The sequence below is a fragment of the Triticum dicoccoides genome, chromosome 5B (genome assembly GCF_002162155.2).
Source record: "Triticum dicoccoides isolate Atlit2015 ecotype Zavitan chromosome 5B, WEW_v2.0, whole genome shotgun sequence".
Classification (NCBI taxonomy): Eukaryota; Viridiplantae; Streptophyta; class Magnoliopsida; order Poales; family Poaceae; genus Triticum; species Triticum dicoccoides.
In genome coordinates, this window is record NC_041389.1 from 312,263,552 (window position 1) to 312,277,360 (window position 13,809).

Below are 13,809 nucleotides of genomic sequence, written 5' to 3' on the forward strand. Positions count from 1 at the left end.
CGCGGGCGCGGGAAGGAGAGAGGGGGTCGGCGCGCCACTTGGCCGCACGAGATTGGGCGCGGGGCGGCGGAGGATGAGGTGGCGGCCTCTGATTGGCTCGGATGACGTGGCCGGCGGACATGTCCGGCACGGATGGACATGTCCGGCGGCGCGGTGGAGAAGGGGCTAGGGTTCATCTGCGCGAAAATTCCGGGAGGGACACATATATATAGGTAGAGGGAGCTAGGAGTGTCCAAATGAGGAGCGGTTTTCGGCCACGCGATCGTGATCGAACGACCGAGAGCATGGAGGGGAGTTAGGTGGGTTTTGGGCCACTTTGGAAAGGGTGTTGGGCTGCAAAGAGAGAGGGGCTTTACGATTACCCGGTTAACCGTTGGAGTACCAAACGACCTCCAAATGGCACGAAACTTGACAGGCGGTCTACCGTTGCTATACCAAGGCCACTTGGCAAGCCTCAGGCCATTCCGAGAAAGTTTAACACCCGCTCACAACGAGAGACGAAAGGGGAACGCCGGAGGACATAGGAGCGCCGGATTGCAAAACGGACAACGGGGAAACTGCTCGGATGCATGAGACGAACACGTATGCAAAATGAAATGCACATGATGACATGATAAAATGCAACATGCAAGCAAATGACATGGCAACAACGACGAATAACTGGCAGACACCGGGCGCATCAGATCCGGGGCGTTACAATGATTAATTTTCATCCATCACCATAGTGTTGTTCTCAAAGTTTGGGTAGATGGGCATGTGTTCTTTGTCCAAGAGATATGTGTCAATGCCCATCTTGGAGTTGATTAGCTCCTGGATCGGTGGGGCATACCCACAACTTCTCTTCTGATCTGCAGCTGTCCTCTTGATAGTTTCCACAATTAGGCTCATGACTTTGAACTTTTGAGGCACATCAAATATGTGAAGCAGGTTAATTGCATGGCCTCTGGTCATCTTGTGATCACATGACTTTCGCAACAGAGTATGCCTGAGGATCCAATTGATGGTTGGCAAACCTGACAGAAGGTAATGTACTAATCCAAATTTGTGTGTCTCAGTAGCAGCATCTGGGATCTCTCTGTACATATGTGCCATGGAGTTGTAATCCTTCTTCTTCTTGGCATAGACATCCAAGTCATCCTCATTCTCCTTAGGAGCATTGATCAATTTTGCCCATTCTTCAACTGATGATTGGTACCTAGTACCTTCAGACATCCAAACAATCCTTCCATCTGGATAGAAATGAGTTGTGGAGTAGAACTGCATAATAAGCTCATCATTCCACTTTGTGAGCTTCTGCCCAACAAAGTCCTCTACTCCACAAGCCTTGAAACTATCATAGACTCCAGGATAGTGTTCTTCATTTTCCCTGATGTGTTGGAAATATGCCCTAGAGGCAATAATAAATTGATTATTATTATATTTCCTTGTTCATGATAATCGTTTATTATCCATGCTAGAATTGTATTGATAGGAAACTCAGATACATGTGTGGATACATAGACAACACCATGTCCCTAGTAAGCCTCTAGTTGACTAGCTCGTTAATCAATAGATGGTTATGGTTTCCTGACCATGGACATTGGATGTCGTTGATAACGGGATCGCATCATTAGGAGAATGATGTGATGGACAAGACCCAATCCTAAGCCTAGCACAAGATCATGTAGTTCGTATGCTAAAGCTTTTCTAATGTCAAGTATCATTTCCTTAGACCATGAGATTGTGCAACTCCCGGATACCGTAGGAGTGCTTTGGGTGTGCCAAACGTCACAACGTAACTGGGTGGCTATAAAGGTACACTACGGGTATCTCCGAAAGTGTCTGTTGGGTTGGCACGAATCGAGACTGGGATTTGTCACTCCGTGTAAACGGAGAGGTATCTCTGGGCCCACTCGGTAGGACATCATCATAATGTGCACAATGTGACCAAGGGGTTGATCACGGGATGATGTGTTACGGAATGAGTAAAGAGACTTGTCGGTAACGAGATTGAACAAGGTATCGGTATACCGACGATCGAATCTCGGGCAAGTACCATACCGCTAGACAAAGGGAATTGTATACGGGATTGATTGAGTCCTTGACATCGTGGTTCATCCGATGAGATCATCGTGGAACATGTGGGAGCCAACATGGGTATCCAGATCCCGCTGTTGGTTATTGACCGGTGAACATCTCGGTCATGACTACATGTCTCCCGAACCCGTAGGGTCTACACACTTAAGGTTCGGTGACGCTAGGGTTATAAAGGAAGTTTGTATGTGGTTACCGAATGTTGTTCGGAGTCCCGGATGAGATCCCGGACGTCACGAGGAGTTCCGGAATGGTCCGGAGGTAAAGATTTATATATAGGAAGTCCTGTTTTGGCCATCGGGACAAGTTTCGGGGTCATCGGTATTGTACCGGGACCATCGGAAGGGTCCCGGGGGCCCACCGGGTGGGGCCACCTGCCCCGGGGGGCCACATGGGCTGTAGGGGGTGCGCCTTGGCCTACATGGGCCAAGGGCACCAGCCCCTAGAGGCCCATGCGCCAAGATATAGGAAAAAGGGGAAAGTCCTAAAAGGGGAAGGCACCTCCGAGGTGCCTTGGGGAGGATGGACTCCTCCCCCCCTCTTAGCCGCACCCCTTCCTTGGAGGAAGGGGCAAGGCTGCGCCTGCCCCCTCTCCCCTGCCCCTATATATAGTGGAGGGGAGGGAGGGCATCCATACCTGAGCCCTTGGCGCCTCCCTCCCTCCCGTGACACCTCCTCCTCTCCCGTAGGTGCTTGGCGAAGCCCTGCAGGATTGCCACGCTCCTCCATCACCACCACGCCGTTGTGCTGCTGCTGGATGGAGTCTTCCTCAACCTCTCCCTCTCTCCTTGCTGGATCAAGGCGTGGGAGACATCGTCGAGCTGTACGTGTGTTGAACGCGGAGGTGCCGTCCGTTCGGCACTAGGATCATCGGTGATCTGAATCACGACGAGTAGGACTCCATCAACCCCGTTCACTTGAACGCTTCCGCTTAGCGATCTACAAGGGTATGTAGATGCACTCTCTTTCTACTCGTTGCTGGTCTCTCCATAGATAGATCTTGGTGTTACGTAGGAAATTTTTGAATTTCTCCTACGTTCCCCAACAGTGGCATCATGAGCTAGGTCTATTGCGTAGATTCTTTGCACGAGTAGAACACAAAGTAGTTGTGGGCGTCGATATTGTTCAATATGCTTGCCGTTACTAGTCTTATCTTGATTTGGCGGCATCGTGGGATGAAGCGGCCCGGACCAACCTTACACGTACGCTTACGTGAGACCGGTTCCACCGACAAACATGCACTAGTTGCATAAGGTGGCTGGCGGGTGTCTGTCTCTCCCACTTTAGTCGGATCGGATTCGATGAAAAGGGTCCTTATGAAGGGTAAATAGCAATTGGCATATCACGTTGTGGTTCATGCGTAGGTAAGAAACGTTCTTGCTAGAAACCCATAGCAGCCACGTAAAACATGCAAACAACAATTAGAGGACGTCTAACTTGTTTTTGCAGGGTATGCTATGTGATGTGATATGGCAAAAAAAAGGATGTGATGAATGATATATGTGATGTATGAGATTGATCATGTTCTTGTAATAGGAATCACGACTTGCATGTCGATGAGTATGACAACCGGCAGGAGCCATAGGAGTTGTCTTTATTTATTTGTGACCTGCGTGTCAACTTAAACGTCATGTAATTACTTTACTTTATTGCTAACCGTTAGCCATAGTAGTAGAAGTAATAGTTGGCGAGGCAACTTCATGAAGACACGATGATGGAGATCATGATGATGGAGATCATGGTGTCATGCCGGTGACGATGATGATCATGGAGCCCCGAAGATGAAGATCAAAAGGAGCAAAATGATATTGGCCATATCATGTCACTATTTGATTGCATGTGATGTTTATCATGTTTATGCATCTTGTTTACTTAGGACGACGGTAGTAAATAAGATGATCCCTTATAAAATTTCAAGAAGTGTTCTCCCCTAACTGTGCACCGTTGCTACAGTTCGTCGCTTCTAAGCACCACGTGATGATCGGGTGTGATGGATTCTTACGTTCACATACAACGGGTGTAAGACAGTTTTACACAGCGAAAACACTTAGGGTTAACTTGACGAGCCTAGCATGTACAGACATGGCCTCGGAACACGGAGACCGAAAGGTCGAGCATGAGTCGTATAGAAGATACGATCAACATGAAGATGTTCACCGATGATGACTAGTCCGTCTCACGTGATGATCGGACACGGCCTAGTTTGACTCGGATCATGTAATCACTTAGATGACTAGAGGGATGTCTATCTGAGTGGGAGTTCATAAGATGAACTTAATTATCCTGAACATAGTCAAAAGGTTTTTGCAAATTATGTCGTAGCTCACGCTATAGTTCTACTGTTTAGATATGTTCCTAGAGAAAATATAGTTGAAAGTTGATAGTAGCGATTATGCGGACAGTAGAAAGCTTATGTCCTTAATGCACCGCTCAGTGTGCTGAACCCCAAACGTCGTCTGCGGATGTTGCGAACATCAGACATACACGTTTTGATAACTACGTGATAGTTCAGTTAAACGGTTTAGAGTTGAGGCACCAAAGACGTTTTTGAAACATCGCGAAACATATGAGATGTTTTGAGGGCTGAAATTGGGATTTCAGGCTCGTGCCCATGTCAAGAGGTATAAGACCTCCGATGACTTTCTTAACCTGCAAACTAAGGAGAAAAGCTCAATTGTTGAGCTTGTGCTCAGATTGTCTGAGTACAACAATCATTTGAATCGAGTGGGAGTTGATCTTCCAGATAAGACAGTGATGGTTCTCCAAAGTCATTGCCACCAAGCTGTTAGAGCTTCGTGATGAACTATAACATATCAGGGATAGATATGATGATCCTTGAGGTATTCGCGATGTTTGACACCGCGAAAGTAGAAATCAAGAAGGAGCATCAATTGTTGATGGTTGGTGGAACCACTAGTTTCAAGAAGGGCAAGGGCAAGAAGGGATACTTCATGAAACGGCAAATCAGCTGCTGCTCTAGTGAAGAAACCCAAGGTAAAACCCAAACCCGAGACTAAGTGCTTCTGTAATAAGGGGAACAACCACTAGAGCAGAATTACCCTAGATACTTGGTAGATAAGAAGGCTGGCAAGGTCGATCGAAGTATATTGGATGTATTATGTTAATGTGTACTTTACTAGTACTCCTAGTAGCACCAGGGTATTAGATACCGGTTCGGTTGCTATGTGTTAGTAACTCGAAACAAAAGGCTACGGAATAAACGGAGACTAGCTAAAGGTGAGCTGACGATATGTGTTGGAAGTTTTTCCAAGCTTGATATGATCAAGCATCGCACGCTCCCTCTACCAAAGAGATTGGTGTTAAACCTAAATAATTGTTATTTGGTGTTTGCGTTGAGCATAGACATGATTGGATTACGTCTATCGCAATACGGTTATTCATTTAAGGAGAATAATGGTTACTCTGTTTATTTGAATAATACCTTCAATGGTCTTACACCTAAAATGAATGGTTTATTAAATCTCGATCGTAGTGATACACATGTTCATGCCAAAAGATAGTAATGATAGTACCACCTACTTGTGGCACTGCCACGTAAGTCATATCGGTATGAAACGCATGAAGAAGCTCCATATTGATGGATCTTCGGACTCACTCGTTTTTGAAAAGTTTGAGACATGCGAACCATGTCTATTGGTGTATATGCATGAAGAAACTCCATGCAAATGGATCGTTCGGACTCACTTGATTTTGAATCACTTGAGATATGCAAATCATACCACATAGGCAAGATGACTGAAAAGCCTCGGTTTTCAATAAGATGGAACAAGACAGCAACTTGTTGGAAGTAACACATTTTGATGTGTGCAGTCCAATGAGTGCTGAGGCATGCAGTGAATATCGTTATGTTCTTACTTCACAGATGATTTGAGTAGATGTTGAGTATATTTACTTGATGAATCACGAGTCTGAATTATTGAAAGGTTCAAGTAATTTCAGTGTGAAGTTGGAAGATCGTCGTGATAAGAGGATAAAAATATCTATGATATGATCATAGAGATGAATATCTGAGTTACGAGTTTTGGCACACAATTAAGACATTGTGGAAATTGTTTCACAATTAATAGCGCCTGGAACACCATAGTGTGATGGTGTGTCCGAACATCATAGTTGCACCCTATTGGATATGGTGCATACCATGATGTCTCTTATCGAGTTACCACTATCGTTCATGGGTTAGGCATTAGAGACAACCACATTCACTTTAAATAGGGCACCACGTAATTCCGTTGAGATGACACCGTATGAATTATGGTTTAGAGAAACCTAAGTTGTCGTTTCTTAAAAGTTTGGGGCTGCGACGCTTATATGAAAAAGTTTCAGGTTGATAAGCTCGAACCCAAAGCGGATAAAATGCATCTTCATAGGAAACCCAAAACAGTTGGGTATACCTCCTAATTCAGATCCGAAAGCAATATGGATTGTTTCTTGAATCGGGTCCTTTCTCGAGGAAAAGTTTCTCTCGAAAAGTTGAGTGGGAGGATGGTGGAGACTTGATGAGGTTATTGAACCGTCACTTCAACAAGTGTGTAGCAGGGCACAGGAAGTTGTTCCTGTGGCACCTACACCAATTGAAGTGGAAGCTTATGATAGTGATCATGAAGTTTCGGATCAAGTCACTACCGAACCTCGTAGGATGACAAGGATACGTACTACTTCAGAGTGGTACAGTAATCCTGTCTTGGAAGTCATGTTGCTAGACAACAATAAACCTACGAGCTATGGAGAAGCGATGGTGGGCCCAAATTCCGACAAATGGTTAGAAGCCATAAAATCCGAGATAGGATCCATGTATGAAAACAAAGTGTAAACTTTGGCAGAACAACTCGATGGTCGTAAGGCTGTTGAGTGCAGATGGATTTCAAAAGGAAGACGGACAATGATGGTAAATGTCACCATTAAGAAAGCTCGACTTGTCGTTAAGATGTTTTCCGACAAGTTCAAGGAGTTGACTACGATGAGATTTTCTCACTCGTAGCGATGCTAAGAGTCTGTTGGAATTATATTAGCAATTACTGCATTATTTATGAAATCTTGCAGATAGGATGTCAAAACATTGTTTCCTCGACGATTCTTGAGGAAAGGTTGTATGTGATACAACCGGAAGGTTTTGTCTATCCTGAAATATGCTAATAAGTATGCAAAGCTCCAGCAATCCTTCTGAGGACTGGAGTGAGCATCTCGGAGTTGGAATGTATGCTTTGATGATGATCAAAGATTTTGGGTGTATACAAAGTTTATGAGAAACTTGTATTTCCAAAGAAGTGAGTGGGAGCACTATGAATTTCTGATGAGTATATGTTGTTGACATATTAATGATCAGAAATGACGTAGAATTTCTGGAAAGCATATAGGGTTATTTGGAAAGTGTTTTCAATGGAAAACCTGGATTAAGCTACTTGAACATTGAGCATCAAGATCTATAAGGATAGATCAAAACGCTTAATAGTACTTTCAAATGAGCACATGCCTTGACGTGATCTTGAAGGTGTTCAAGATGGATCAGTCAAAGAAGGAGTTCTTGCCTGAGTTGTAAGGTACGAAGTTAAGACTTAAAGCTCGACCACGGCAGAATAGAGAGAAAGGACGAAGGTCATCCCCTATGCTTAAGATGTAGGCTCTACAGTATGCTATGCTGTGTACCGCACCTGAAGTGTGCTTTACCATGAGTCAGTCAAGGGGTACAAGAGTGATCCAAGAATGGATCACAGGACAGCGGTCAAAGTTATCCTTAGTAACTAGTGGACTAAGGAATTTTCTCGATATGGAGGTGGTAAAAGAGTTCGTCGTAAAGGGTTACGTCGATGCAAGCTTAACACCTATCCGGATAGCTCTGAGTAGAGATACCGGATACGTATAATGGAGCAACAATTTAGAATAGCTCCAAGTAGAACAATTATTTGGAATAGCTCCAAATAGAACGTGGTAGCTGCATCTAGGAGATGACATAGAGATTTGTAAAGCACACACGGATCTGAAAGGTTCAGACCCGTTGACTATAACCTCTCTCACAAGCATAACATGATCAAACCCAGAACTCATCAAGTGTTAATCACATGGTAAATGTGAACTAGATTATTGACTCTAGTAAACTCTTTGGGTGTTAGTCACATGGGGATGTGACCTTGAGTGTTAATCACATATCGATGTGAACTAGATTATTGACTCTAGTGCAAGTGGGAGACTGTTGGAAATATGCCCTAGAGGCAATAATAGATTGATTATTATTATATTTCCTTGTTCATGATAATCGTTTATTATCCATGCTAGAATTGTATTGATAGGAAACTCAGATACATGTGTGGATACATAGACAACACCATGTCCCTAGTAAGCCTCTAGTTGACTAGCTCGTTAATCAATAGATGGTTATGGTTTCCTGACCATGGACATTGGATGTCGTTGATAACGGTATCACATCATTAGGAGAATGATGTGATGGACAAGACCCAATCCTAAGCCTAGCACAAGATCATGTAGTTCGTATGCTAAAGCTTTTCTAATGTCAAGTATCATTTCCTTAGACCATGAGATTGTGCAACTCCCAGATACCGTAGGAGTGCTTTGGGTGTGCCAAACGTCACAACGTAACTGGGTGGCTATAAAGGTACACTACGGGTATCTCCGAAAGTGTCTGTTGGGTTGGCACGAATCGAGACTGGGATTTGTCATTCCGTGTAAACGGAGAGGTATCTCTGGGCCCACTCGGTAGGACATCATCATAATGTGCACAATGTGACCAAGGGGTTGATCACGGGATGATGTGTTACGGAACGAGTAAAGAGACTTGTCGGTAACGAGATTGAACAAGGTATCGGTATACCGACGATCGAATCTCGGGCAAGTACCATACCGCTAGACAAAGGGAATTGTATACGAGATTGATTGAGTCCTTGACATCGTGGTTCATCCGATGAGATCATCGTGGAACATGTGGGAGCCAACATGGGTATCCAGATCCCGCTGTTGGTTATTGACCGGAGAACATCTCGGTCATGACTACATGTCTCCCGAACCCGTAGGGTCTACACACTTAAGGTTCGATGACACTAGGGTTATAAAGGAAGTTTGTATGTGGTTACCGAATGTTGTTCGGAGTCCCGGATGAGATCCCGGACGTCACGAGGAGTTCCGGAATGGTCCGGAGGTAAAGATTTATATATAGGAAGTCCTGTTTCGGCCATCGGGACAAGTTTCGGGGTCATCGGTATTGTACCGGGACCATCGGAAGGGTCCCGGGGGCCCACCGGGTGGGGCCACCTGCCCCGGGGGGCCACATGGGCTGTAGGGGGTGCGCCTTGGCCTACATGGGCCAAGGGCACCAGCCCCTAGAGGCCCATGCGCCAAGATATAGGAAAAAGGGGAGAGTCCTAAAAGGGGAAGGCACCTCCGAGGTGCCTTGGGGAGGATGGACTCCTCCCCCCCTCTTAGCCGCACCCCTTCCTTGGAGGAAGGGGCAAGGCTGCGCCTGCCCCCTCTCCCCTGCCCCTATATATTGTGGAGGGGAGGGAGGGCATCCATACCTGAGCCCTTGGCGCCTCCCTCCCTCCCGTGACACCTCCTCCTCTCCCGTAGGTGCTTGGCGAAGCCCTGCAGGATTGCCACGCTCCTCCATCACCACCACGCCGTTGTGCTGCTGCTGGATGGAGTCTTCCTCAACCTCTCCCTCTCTCCTTGCTGGATCAAGGCGTGGGAGACATCGTCGAGCTGTACGTGTGTTGAACGCGGAGGTGCCGTCCGTTCGGCACTAGGATCATCGGTGATCTGAATCACGACGAGTAGGACTCCATCAACCCCGTTCACTTGAACGCTTCCACTTAGCGATCTACAAGGGTATGTAGATGCACTCTCTTTCTACTCGTTGCTGGTCTCTCCATAGATAGATCTTGGTGTTACGTAGGAAATTTTTGAATTTCTGCTACGTTCCCCAACATGATGTACTTCCAGTCGACCCATCTCATATCACAGACTACAGGCTTCTTGTCAAGCAACACTGTCTCATAGAAGTCTTGATGTTCCTTTGTATGGAACTTGTAGTCCACAGCAGTTCTCCTCCTGATTGCATAGGGATCAGTCAATCTCCACTGTCTGAGTCATGCATCCTTCCTAAGCTTCATGTCCTCAGCTACTGGATGAGCATCATTGTGATCTGGAATTTTGGGCTTCAACTTCCTCAAGACATGTGACTCATCATCTTCTTCTTCTTCTATAGCAGCTTCAGGCACTGGGGCCTTGTTCTTCTCTCCAGCAGGAATATTCCTTGTATTCCTCTTGGGTGCAGACTTGGGTTTTGGAGCAGCATCTTTGGGAGCTTCTTTGGGCTTGGATGGAGCAGCCCCTGACCTTATGGCATCTCCCATAAGCTTTTGAGCTTTAGGTGATGGTGCAGCAACCTCTTCCTCTTCATCTTCAAAGTCTCTCCTCATAGAGGGCTTGCCAAGTACTTTGGCAGTGGTAGATCTGAATCTCTTCTTCTTTTTGTCTTGGCCAGCAGCTTCATCTTAAGACTCAATGGTGAACTTCATGGTTTCACCAGTGGCAACCTTCCTAGGTTTGGAAGTGGGAATCCTTCTTGCAGGTGCCTTCTTCTGCATTCCTGGCTTAGTGGCAGCAGTTGTGCCATATTCCTTCTTCAGAACTTTCTTCTTGGAAATGGCCTCATCCCCAACAGCCACATAGTCCTCATCCTCAGAATCTGAGGTTCTCTTCTTTCTGGCCCTGGTGGCTGCCTTAGGCAAGTTTCTGGGTGTGCTCCTGCTACCATCATCATAGCTGCTAGAGGGACTAGTGCCCTCACTCATCTGAACCTGCTCCTCAGACTTGTTCTGACTATCACTCTGATCTGACATAATGCAAACACTGACAGCAGACCCTGTGAATAGATATAGATGAGATAGATTGGATGAGCATCACAAAGTACAGAGGTTTTTGCAAAAGAATGAGTCAAAAACTTAGTTTTAGTTTTCCATAGAAAGCATTTCGGATCTACAGATTTGAAAACTCGGTGATACCGAAGCAGCTTTTGGAACCTAAACTAGTGAACTCGGTCAGACCGAGTCAAAGTTCGATGGCACCGAGACTTCTAGGGTTTCACAAAGTCCTGAACTCGGTCACACCGATTTGCAATTCTCGGTCAGACCGAGAATCACATGTGCAATGGCCTTAGCCAAATCAATGGAACCGAGTTCTGCAACTCGATTGGTCCGAGATAATTTCGGCGGAAACCTAACCCTAAATTTTTAATCCACAACTAAACTACAGAGTGATTTTGCTAGATAGGGTGATCTCAATCATGGCAAGATGCATGGCAAAACAATGTGCTAGCAATCGGAGTGAGATTGGCACAAGGATCAAGTCCATACCCTAAGTGCAGCGATGGACCTGCTACGGCGGCAACAGCGGAGACGATTCCCGTTAGCAGCGGCGGAGACCAGAGGAAGGAGGCAGCTGGCGACGAGGAGGACGATCCAGAGACCCAGGGAGGTAGAGCAAGCTGAGTGCGGGCGAAGGGTTCGGAGAAATTTCCAAATTTTGGCCCGGGGATATATATAGCCTGACCCTATCAGTGTGACCGAGTGGAACAACTCGGTGGCACTTACATGCATAACTGCAAGCAGTTACGGCAACTCGGTGTGACCGAAAAGTTCAAATCGGTTGCATCGAGATTGAAAACCTAGATCGACTTAGTGATCTCGGTATGACCAAAATGGATGAATCGGTCAGACTGAAACACACAAAGAAGTTTTGGAAGTTTAAGTCTATGACGAATCGGGGACTCCGAGTGCTCCTCAAACAGAGTGGTTCGAATCTGACTTGATCAAACTTTGTGATGTAGCATGAATAGAGTTTGAGACAAGAAAATCATAGATAGCTAGAGAAGGTTCTTAGGCATTCTTTTCCATCCACTTGGCAAAAGAAAATAAACCAAACAATAAAGCAACAAGTGGATGTCCTTAAATGAGTAAATTATGCAACCAACATGCTCACACAATAAAATGGCAAATGAAATATGTGGCAAAGCATGCACAACCAATTCTAGCATCTATCAAGCAATTGGCGATGACTAGGTCATCTATATATGAGTATATTGACTTAGGAGTCAAATGAGAAAACATTTGATCATAGGTCATACTCATGTTTAAGCTCAAGTGGGGTTACCACTTTTACATAAAGCATTGTTGTGTTCACACCATTAGAGTTGCTTTGACTCAATTCTCATAGTAAAGCTCCCCCTAGATGTGAGATCCCCCCTAAGAGGGATGAACTAACCTTGGGTTTTGTTGATGATGACTTCATGTAGGTGTTGAAGATGTGGATGCTCAATGTTGATGTAAATCATTTGGAGCAATCCTTTGGAGTGAGTTGCACTTTCAATACCTACACGGGTTAGTCCCACAAGGAACAAACAAGGATATCCATAGGCATAGAGTGATGCACACACAAGATGATATCTATGAAAGCATTAGGTTACCTTGTCCTTGTCTTACCAACAAGAGGGTTTGTGACTCCTTGAACTAGTGCAAGATGTGGAGGTTGATTGTACTTGTTCTTGCCAAAATGATAAGAGTGAAGTATGTTGGTGGAGTCACCCTCAAGAACTCTATAGTTCTTCTTCTTTGGGATCCACATCATCTTGATGGGAATCCTTGGAGTTGTAGTCGTACTTGATGAAGTAGAACTTGATGTAGTCTTGGGAACCCACTTGACCAAGGCCTTAGGAGCTTCTTCAAATGCATCAATCTCCTCTTGAAGCTTGTCCTTGCCTTTTTGCTTGTGGTCTTGTGGTGGAAGATCATCTTGAGCTTGTGTCCCTTTGAAAGAAGTAGGATCATACTTCTCTTATTGAGGAACAAACTTCGTCTTGGGGTATTTATCTAATTCCCACTCAACTCCATTGGCATTGAACTTTTGTTCAAAACCAACACCTTGGTTCTTCCGGTGCCTTCCTTGCTTGCGTACAATTTCCTCGAATTGCTTACTCTCGGCAAGGCTTTTGTAAACACCGTTCTCAATAATTCCCTTCAATAAGCTATTTTCTTGCTCAAGTGTAACTTGTTTAAGAGAATCATTAGTGGAATCAAGAGAACTACTAGAAGCAACAGCATTGGATTTAGCATGATTATTGTTACTACTAGAGGAAGAATCTTTCTTGTTCTGGTTACTAGACTTGACTTGAGGCATGTAAGTGGATAAGAGTAAATGCTTGGCAATGTAAGAAGAACTTTTCTTACGAAGATCATCATTTATTGCCTTTAAGAACTCATGCTCTTGCTCAAGGTTGATCTTTTCAAAGCGTAACTTCTCATGAGTCGTTAAAAGTTCTCGATGATCTTCTAAGATAGTTTCATGAGCTAACTTAAGATTGTTCAGTTCTTTAGTTAGAAGCTCAATATTCTCCTTATCATTGTCATTCGTTTTATCATGATTAGCATGATTAATTGACGTTTCATCATAGTATTCATCACTAGAGTTGTCAACAAGTAAATCATCATCACCTAACAAGTCATCTTCATCAATATTGAAATCAACATACTCGGGGTGTGATACATTTGGGCCTTTAGCCATGAAGCATCTTCCAAGTCCTTCATTTGGTGAATCAAATATGTCGTAGGAGTTGGTTGACACAAGTGCTAGACCGGCAACACCTTCCTCTTGAGTATATTCGGAGTCGGAGTGATAGCTTCTCTTGGAGTGATTGTCGGAGTCGGAGCCGGA